The following is a 10,384-nucleotide window of genomic DNA, read 5'->3' as shown; positions in this document are numbered from 1 at the left end:
CAGGGCTAAAGGGTGCCTCACACAATGGAGGACTTCGGGAGGGGCAAGAAGGAGGTGCCACCAGGGAGCCCTCCCCTCAGCGCTGCCCGCTGCCCTTGGAAGACTACAGACGACCGCCACATGTCCTCTTTCCTTCAGTTGGATTCTGTATACAAGCGGTGGGGAGGACTCTGTCGTTTCTGCTATTTTACCAGGATAAAAGAGGATGACTCCCCTCGTTAGCAGAGTTTGCAGTTGTAACCATACTCTGCCAGACTTGAAAAATAAAGTGAGTCAGTCTTCAAACACAAATTAGCCCCATCAGATCATTCCAAGGGAGCTAGTTCACAAGGGAGGGGCTCCGTCTGTCTGCCGCACAGTCGCCTGTGAGTCGTGCAGTCATCTTAAGTCGGCTGTTTGCTACCTCGCGACTCTGGGCGACTTGGGTTGTAGAGACAGTGGAGTTGCCCCAGGTGCAGATGAGACTCAGGCCCTGTGACGTCAGAACATAGTGGGGTGGGTGTTGGTGGGGGCAAGGTTAGCAAAGGCGGGGAAGGCCTCAGCTTCTCCCAGAACCACTACCAGAGAGGCCTGTGAGCTTCTTCAGTGGCTCACCTCAAGGGCCCTTTGCATCCCTCTCGCTCCCTCCCCTCGGGCTGATGAAAGGAGCACCCTTCCCACAGCTGGGAGCTAGACCCCAGGACTGACTGCAGGCGGGGTTGGACAGTGAGCATGGAGTTAGTCCGTCAGTGTTTGAGTGAATACAGGACAGAAAACACTCAGATTGACTAGTGCTACGGAGAAAACGACAGGGTGATGGGACAATGGAGGAAAGGCTGCTTTGTCTGGAGGTGGCCAGGGAAGGCCCCTGAGAAAGTGACATTTGTCCTAAGTCAGATAATTGACAGATAGATGGCTGTCCCATGCCACGCACTTGGAGTGTCAGTTCCAAGGCTGCCCTGTTCCAGTTTTAAGCATACATTTTGGAGTCAGCTAAAGAATTTTTAAGATTTAAAAGAAAACCAAGCTTAGCTGCAGGTAGTGTCCGTAAACCAAGAGAAGATTCTGACTACCCATGAAGTTCTCATTATTGGCTTCGTTGCCTTCCATAAAAAAGTAATCGCTTTTCTAGGTGTTTTCTTCTAGTTTTACAAGTTGTTGGATACATAGAGATCTACTTTTTATATAGATACATAAAAGATAATCTTTTATTCTGCATGTGGTCTGGCGTTAGTGGGATGAAAGACTACTTATGGCTCATTTTCCCAAATAGCTTCCCCATTTTCATGCACCCAAAGCAATGTCCCCAAGCGCTGATGATCGTGATATCTGTTTATTGAAGACCCTCTGTGTGCCAGGGGCCTGCACCCTGCTGTGTGAGTCACCCCGAGATGTGCCTCTCTGCCTCCAGTTCACTGTCAGTCCAGTGTTCAGTTCCTTAACTTCCACTCAAGCCGAACACTGTTACTCAAAAGGAAGAAGACTGACATTTGCTTAAGATTTTACCTTTAAAAAAGTTCAAGCCTAACGTCCACCTAAATTATAACATTTCTCAGGAATTAACCCCTTTACATAACCAAGATCTCTCTGAAAAGTTATGTTTGGATAAGCTTTGAGATCGAATTTTCCCACAGTCACGCTCTGCTAAGGAAGAAAAAGTGAAGGACACAAAACTTAGAGCATGCAGTTCCGCCCCAGGAGTCCCTGACGAGTACAGGAGCTTAAACGGTGGCAGATGTCCGTTCGGCTGGTGTGGACACAGGAGGAAATGTATTCGTGTAGGATGTGTATTCTGTGCAGCTCCTCTCAGGCAAGGTAAAATCGTGCATGGTTCTTAGATAGTCTTGGCTTTACAAAAAGGCCTGGAGGGTGCAGTGCCATCTTGACCCCTTGCTGTTCCAGCAGATGGGACTCTGGTCCTGCCTGCCTCTAGCTGCATTGGAAGCAGAATGTGGCTGAAATGTAGGGGCGGCTCTCACCCCTTCTCCGCCACAGGCCTCAGGATGGGAGAGAACATCTCTTCCACTCCACTCATTTAAAACGACTCTGCCTCCTGAAAACCACGCCCTCAGCACAGTCCCTCCAGATGCGTTTGGATTAGCATCAGCCAAGGAGCAGAGATGGGACTCCACTCATGAGTCCCAGCCTGAGGCTGTGGGGTCAGCTTCGGGCCGCTCTCAACTCAGAAGCCCCCACGTGTGGACAGTCACATCTGGGAAGAAACTCTGTCCTCCACGGGCGAGGACTGTTGTGCACACTGGTCACTGGGTGGGTGGCGCGGAGCTTGAGAGGTTCAGTTACCAGCTGACCCATCCGTACACGTTAGCTCGTTTCTGGCCATGTCTGTCTCGACACAGAAACTTCCCCAGATCATGTTTGGGTTTTAAAACCCATCAGTTTGTCACTTCAGTCTCACCATTTTGTGACTTACCCTGCCTCATCTTCAACATGCCAGGCACAGTTTAATAACAAATGATCTCATGATTTTGCTTGATCACAACTGGGGTCAAAGATGTTTTCATACCAAAAGGTCACTGAGGACCCAGATACTTTGCGCTAAAAGGCTTCTCTGAGCACGCTGCAGTTCTGTCTTTCCCAGTAGTAACATGATAGGTTCAGTCCTTCAGAGTCCTGATAACTGGAACTGCCAAGTAGCCAACTGCACTGGCTGCTCAGGAGGCCCGAGCTCTTCGTGTAACGCTGAGGGTCCCCGAGGTCCTTTGTGTCCCACCACACTTGACTTGTGGATGAAAAGAGAAAGGCTGTGAGCCCAAATCACCAGTTTGTTCACCTTTTCGTTTAGAGATGCTTTACTCTGATCATGTGCTGTTAGGTGTTATTTCCAGAAAATATAGTTTTGCTTCTTTCTGCATGAAGGAACCATCCTGGTGCCACATGCTTTAACCAGTTTAAACAAGAGAAAGAAGGGGAAAATGCAAACACCACATCCGACTTGCCTAACGTAGCCTCGATTAGATTGAAGTCCCTAACCTAATATGATGTATTATTTTGTAGCAACTCAAACTTTGTAAATAAATACCATTATTTTTATACGGAAATTTTATAGAAGAGCTATTTCTGTATACTTAATTATTCCTGGATTTTCTGAAATTGCTTCCAGTAGATAATGGACAAGTCCTAAGCAGTGTTCCTCTAAGGATGGTTCAAAGACCACCTGCAGCAGAGTTGATGAGGAGAGTTTTAAAGTTTTGCATCCCTAGGACCTGCCCCAGACACTCAGAAGCTCTGGGAGGGGGGCCTGGGAAGCTGCATTTTTAATAAACTCTAAGGGGTGTCTTTTGTCTGTTGAAGTGTGAGTATCTTTGTCCATCCTGTAAGATTAAAAGAAGGAAAGGAAAAAAGCATCTGAAATGAGTATAAGTTGTGCTTGGAGAAAAATGTATCAGACTGTTCTAAGATTTGAATGAGATGTACTATAGAAAAAAATAAATAATTTAAAATAATGTTGGTCTCATTGTTAGTGAGCTGGTGGGAGATAGTGGACACTGGTGCACTGCCCAGACCCCTTCCTTTAGGACCCAGACACTCCCCTCAGCCTGGTCCCTCCCCCAGGAATTGCCCTCGGAAGGGAGCAGCATCACCCAAGCTTACACCCACACGTGCCAATGAGAGGCACAAAAGCCCAAGCTCCCTGACCCAGTCTGGGGTATCTGAGGGGCCACCCCAACTTCAGAGTGCCCCGTGGAACTGGCCAGTGCCTCTGGCAGCTGCATCGTGGTCCTGCTTCCCGCACTGCTTTACAGATGGTGTTCCCGAGAGTGCTGTCCACACGTGTACACCACCGTCCCACCTGTGATGGAAATATGTCAGCTATTTAAAAGGCTCTCTGTGTTCGAGACCTGTGCTTTTACGTCTTCTTAAGGCTACTTTAAAAGATCATAGCACAGAGAATAATGTCTTCACAGTCCCAGAAATGATTGACCTGAATACAGTTTTTAGGGAGGATGCTTTCTTACCTCCCCTTTACATCAGACCAGCATCAGAGAGGACAACTACAGTAATGAGCACAGGATGCCATGCTCCCAGGCCTCGAGTGGAATTTCCCCTGGCCTCAGGAACCACCGTGGCCCCTCAGCACCTTCTGCTCAGCAGTCTCTGCCTGCCTCAGGGACGGGGGGGACCCCTCGACGCTATCTCCTGTGTTTCAACAAGCAGAACCCCGTGCATGGTGGGCACGTGGGCAGTCAAAGGTACAGAAGGGTTTGGAGCAATTTGAGGCTTATAGAATAGGAACAGGTATTGGGAAATGGGTAAGGAAGCACTCACTTGAATGTTAATGTCCAAGGAGGAAGGTGTCTTCCCATAAAGACTCACTTGAGCACAACAGACCAAGTAAGTGATGGTGGTGGAGTGTCCAGTGTTGGAGTGGGGAGCCACTGCCCACTCTTGTTCCCAGGGATTTCTGAATGGTGAGCTCGAGCTGGTATGTCCTCTTTGCTCCTTCTATTCCATAGTAGCCACTTCTTAGAACCATTTGGTTAACCATTTGGGAGTAACCACTGAATCTTTTGGCCATAAGAAAGTCCTTTTGCTATTGTGGCCACCCGGGGAGTGTTGTGAAGGACTGTTGGGAGTGTTGTTAGGAGCCGTCAAGGCAGCCACTGGGACACATTGCTGACCAGGGAAGATGTCTGCAGAGCCCAAGGAGTCGTTTTCTTGAGTACTCAGCTTCTTGATGAGCTGGGCCTGGCTGAGGTGACTACGCATCAGAGGGAAGACAGCCATACCGAGAGAGTCTTCCCCGGGGGATGGAACCCATCCAAGAATCAACTCGCCGTTTTCGGTTCCTACTCCCAGAAGCTCCCCCCCTCCCCATTTCTTCTGTGGAGCTGCTTCTGTAGCTCCACACTTCTTCCATGTGTGTCTGCATTGGAGCACTGTCTCCTCTTACTGCTGCCTGCACCCAGACACAGCCACCCTTCCCAGCGTTCTCACCTGTGGGGAGGGCTCCGTCTGTTCTCACTGGGGACGATTGCCGAGTGCCTGGGTGCACCCTGATTACTGCCAGCCCGACCTTCTTCCTGAGAAGGCTTTCCAGCTTCTTGCTGAAACTTGCTTTCAGGAAATCTCCCGTAAGATCACTGTGGGAAATGCAGGCCTGTGTTAGGGTGGGTGAAACCGATCCGGTTTAATGCAAAGTAGAATTGGTCAGAACCACTTTCTCACTTTCGTGCAAATCACTTTCTGACATTTTTGCCACGGGGGCACAGTGACTGCCACCCAGCCACTTCCTTCTTGCTTGCTTACCTCCTACGTTGCTCAAGGGGCCTCAAGTCCTTTGACACCTACCGTACTAAGGTCAGGAGGTGTGTTTTCTTCTGTCACACCCTCACACTTGGCCATGGCCCCCAAAAGCCAAAACTCAATTAGAAATCATGAGAAGAATGTGCGCTAAAACCCCAAAATGATGTTCCTGACCAGTGGCATCTCCACAGGAATTGTTTTCAGGTTCTGCTAATAAATAAATAGACCCATTTTTAAACCACCCGTGAACAAAGATTTGTATTGGATCTTCAATCTGAGTACAACAAAAAGTGCTTTTACAGGATTTGTCAACACATCTAGGGGTTGCCTGCTGTTGTGAGGGGTCACAGGAGCAGAGACCAGGCCTCACGCAGTGGAGCCCTGGGGGGCGCTTCCGCTCGCGGGGCTCCAGCCCATCTTATGATCATCTGAAAGATGAATAGTTTCCTCAGGTTTATCAAAACTCAGTCTATAAGTCACTATTAGCAGTTGAAGATGGGAACCAGAATGACACATTTTTATTTCAATAAGTACTTTTGGAAATTATTTTCTTTTAAGATTTTATTTTTCCTTTTTCTCCCCAAAGCCCCCCGGTACATAGTTGTGTGTTTTTAGTTGTGGGTCCTTCTAGTTGGGGCGTGTGGGATGCCGCCTCAGCATGGCCTGATGAGTGGAGCCATGTCCACGGCCAGGATTGGAACTGGTAAAGCCCTGAGCCACCAAAGCGAAGCGCATGCACTTAACCACCCGGCCACCGGGCGGCCCAAGAAATTATTTTTAAGAACAAACACCAAACATGAGCCCAGTGGACTCTCCAAAGTCTGATTAAAGGCACAGAAAAAGACACAGATCATCAAACCTCATTTCACACAGGCGGTCAGCCTTTCTCCCATTCTCCCACCTTCTGACGGGCGGTCCAGGCGGCGAGGGAGGGGCTGCCACTGACTAAGACGCTGGCAGCAGGGCAGAGCAGGCAGGCAGCTTAGGAAGTCTCAGGGCTCTGGCTCCCTCACCCGGATCCCTGGATGGAGACCTTCAGAGGAGACAGCGCTTGTTAATGGACGACACCGGCTCCAGAGCTTCCTGAGACAGAGTCTCAAACATCGTGTCTAAAACTACTTGGGTGAGGACACTATGGCAGGGGCGGCTGCTCCCTCCCTGCTGGGCCTGCGCCAGGAAACGTCTACACATCGTGCAGGTTAAAGACAAGTCCAGCCAAAGAAAGAAGCTTGCTGAGGTGACAGAGGTACCCCCACGCCCAACCCTGAACCCCTTCTGAAAGGGCTGGGGTTTGGCCAGGGTGGTGGGTGCCTGCTGGGGCAGGCTGTGACCACTCCCAGTCATCAGGACAAAGGACGGACGCAGACGCAGCTGGGAGAGAAAGTCTGGGGAGATATCCCATGGGCAGAATAAGCAGAGAGAGGAAAGATTGCAACGCCCACACAGCATCAGCGGGCGGGTGGAGGACCGGAGGGCAGGCAGCACTGTTTTTTCCTGCGGGTGCCGAGGGAGGGGCGACAGCTCCAGCGTCAGCCGCCCAGCTGGCAAACAGGAGCGCCGTCTCCTTTGTATTGTGTTTTGGTTAGGTTTTTGGTTGTCAGACTCAGATACCAATTTCTGCACTGAGTCCATGGTTGATTAGAGTCCTGCTGGGTATAAATTCATGGATTGACAAGCCATTAACATGATCTACTCATTTGTTGACCTTGGATGAGCTGCCATGTGAGAAATCTTAGTTGACATTTCTTTACGTGTGTGTGTATATATACACACACAGTCCAAATCCCTTAAAATAATCCCTGTGCATAATCCTGTAATAAAATTCTAACTTCTCTGTAGGATTTTGGCATGTTCAGTAGCAGGACTAGAGCACAGCTACAGTGGACAGCCTGTCAACCTTCCCGGCACATTTTCCCAGCAGGGATGGGCTTGGTGGGAGTGAGTAGGTGGTGGAGCTTGCACACCTTCCTGTCTCCCTCCCTCCTGTGGGACATTGTGGCCTCCTGACGTGCACCTGATACAGCTGACATCGTGGGTGGTGGGGAGGGTGGGAGAGCCTTGGCACCTGGAACGTGTCCCTGGAAGAGGAGGAAGGAAAGGCCACTGCTGCCCTAGGCCCAGGCATCACAGGCTGGTGCCCGCCCCACTAGGGCATTCTCAAGCTTCACGTCAGTGTGGAGGAAACCAGTGAAAATCTTTGTTTCATGGGCAGTAGAAATTCTCTGAAAATAACCTACAATCAGGAACTTGTTTGTCATACACGGACTTTCTTTCATCTTTGTAAATTCAGGGCCTGGACCAGTAGCTGATGTATAATGACAGCTTCTCAGTCTTTCTTGAACGAATAAATGAATGCATGAATAAGTGAACACACACTGTCCGAGTATGTGACCTTTCGGTTCGTTTTGAATAACTGAGCAGTGCTCTCACCTTGCTCACGGTGATCTGGCCGAAGCCTCGTTCAGTTGGAAGCCGCGGCCTCCGATCACCCTGTGTTCTCGGTCCTGCTGTCCTGAGTCAAGAGGAGACAGGAGGGAGGAGAGTGAAAAGTTGCAAAGGCGAGGCGTTTGCCCGGCTTCGGAAGTAAGTGGGTGGCGGCGGCAAATAAGCTGATCCGGGCAGAAAAACCGAGACTCTCAGGGCGGCGGGGGCGCGGGCCCTTGCTGGCCACCGGCCCCGGGCCCTGACCACCTCCGCCCCTTCCCGGCCGTCCGCCGGTCCCGCGCTCTTGCAGCCATTCCGGGGCCTGTGCTGGACGTCCTCTCCCCCGGGAAGGGCGGCGGCGCATCTTCTGTGAGCCGGGAAGTATGGACACACAGGCCAGTATCCCTGGGAGGCCCCAGCCGCTACGGCCCGTGTCTCAAACACGCCAACAGCGGCTGCGCCCGCGCCGGCCGTCTGTCCGTCTGTCCACCGCCGCTGCCCGCGCTCTGGGCGCCCGCGAGCTCTGGGTGCCGGCGGTGGCGGGGGGCAGGGCGGGGCGGAGCGGGCCTGGCGGCCGGCGCTTCGCACGGGGTCACAGGCACGCGGCTGAGGACCGTCTGGAGGCCGGGACGTCCCCGCGGAGGCCGGAGCGGAGGGCAGCGCGTGCCGCCCGCGCTCAGGGACCGAACCCACTCGAGTCCAGCCAGAGCGCACCCCGCCCGGTCTTCGTGTCCCGGCAGGGAAGCGCCCCTAATCCAGGGGGCCCGCCGGCACCAGGCAGGCCCGGGCCGGGTTCTGAGGGCCCTGCCAAATGGGGGGCGGGGGCACCCCATCCTCGAGTTCAAAGACAGGCAGGTTCGAGACCCCTGGTTTGAAAGGTGAACCGAGGGGCCGGCCCGGGGGTCTAGTGGTTGGGTTTGCGGTTCGGATCCGGGCAAGGACCTACGCACCACTCATCAGGCCACGCTGTGCAGGCGTCCCACACGCCGGACCAGGAAGACTCAGGGCCAATCTTCCTCACCAAAGGAAGAAGGGTGATCCCAGCTCAGGGACATGCGCTCAGAAGCCCATTTAAAAGGCCCCCTGGGCCAGGCACAGAGCCTGTCCTCCTCCCGTCCTCTCACCCGCGGGAGTAGTCACAGGTCAGGGAGGCGCCTCTCTCGGGGTGAAACTCCGAGCCATTCGTTTGCAAGCTGACTTAGCGACTGGTCGTGACTGGGCAAGATGCTTCCCCACTAGCCCCGGGAACTGCCGGAAACCCTGAGCAAGTCTCCCAAGTGCAAAGCTGGCACTGGCTCCAGATGCCCGTGGTGGTGAGAATGCAGCGGGTGTGGCCGGACGAAGGAGGACTCCTGCGGCCAGAACATGCAGCACAGGGGGACGAGAGGAAGAGTTTGTTCCCGAGTAACTATCCTTAAACAGTCTAAGTAGCTACTACATGTAGCACTAAGTGCCTGGCACTATTCTGATCACTTAGCCCTATTTTGCAAACAAAAGCTCTGAGGAACAGAGAGGTTGCTATGGTCCAACGTCACACAGCTGGGGCAAGGGGCGGAGGAAGGATTTAAACCAAGCGGTCTACTCCAGATGGTCGTGCTCCGAAGGACAGAGCCGACCCGGGCCCTCCAAGGCGTCTGCAGACCCGGCCGCGCGGAGCTTCCGTTGCACAGACAAGTCCCGGTGGCACGGGGTGTCCGCCCTCGGCGCAGCGCGGGCGGGAGGCTGCCGGCGCGCGGGGTTTGGGGGGACGCGGCCAGTACGGGGGTCCGTGCAGAGTGACGGCTGCACAGCACAGGGACGCGCGGGCGCGGCACAGGCCCCGTCCCTCCCCGCCTGCCGGGGCCGTGCCCACGGAGTCGGGGCTCTCAGCGGCCGGCGGCAGCATCGGGGCGGGGGCTCGGGGGAACCTGCCCCTTCGCCGGCAGGGAGCGCCGCGGCCGAGGGGAGCAGGGCCGGAGCCGGGAGGCCGGCGCGGCTGGCGCGGTCGCAAGGGCGCCGCGTCCCGGTGCGGCGGCGCAGGACTTAGCCGGCGAACACTGAGGGGACCCCGGAGCAGCCGGCCGACGCTGCCAGTCAGCGCCGCAGACCCCGGGCGCGCGGCTCGCGGCGGGATGTGCGCAGGCGCGGCGTGGGGCGGGATGTGCGCAGGCGCGGCGTGGGGCGAGATGTGCGCAGGCGCGGCGTGGGGTGTTTGTTTCTTAGACTCGCAACGCTCCTGTCAACGTCCCACGGTTCTTTCCTTGCTAACGTGGGTGTCAAATTCTGCTCGCTCCACTCCACTCCCGTCGGAGTCCTTTGTTAGGGATGGACAGAATCTTCCAGTCCTCTACTGTCTTAGAGTCCTGAGACCCTGTGTGCGTCCCGCCAGCACGGGGGCTGCGGAGCCCCGGCCTGTAAAATCAGTTCCCGCGTGTGCTCAGACCTGCAGGGCGCCGGCTGCCGGCCAGGGCAGACCCCGCGCGCGGGGGCGAGCGCGCCAAACCCACTCTGGCCTCAGCACTGAGCTTCCAGGGGCCACCGCCCTCCTGTAAGGGCAGAGGACAGCCAGCACTCAGAGCGACCGCAAGGAGCTGTAGCCTGGCTGCAGTTGCTAGGCTGCAAGCTCCTTGAGGGCAGGGATCTCGTTCTGATCCTCAGGGTATCCCAAGCTTCTAGAACAGCACCTGGCACACACCGGGTGTTCAGTCAACATTTTTTTTTTTTTTTTTTTTTGGTG

This window comes from Equus quagga, chromosome 1 (genome assembly GCF_021613505.1).
Source record: "Equus quagga isolate Etosha38 chromosome 1, UCLA_HA_Equagga_1.0, whole genome shotgun sequence".
Lineage (NCBI taxonomy): Eukaryota > Metazoa > Chordata > Mammalia > Perissodactyla > Equidae > Equus > Equus quagga.
Note: the sequence above shows the minus strand (reverse complement) of the source record.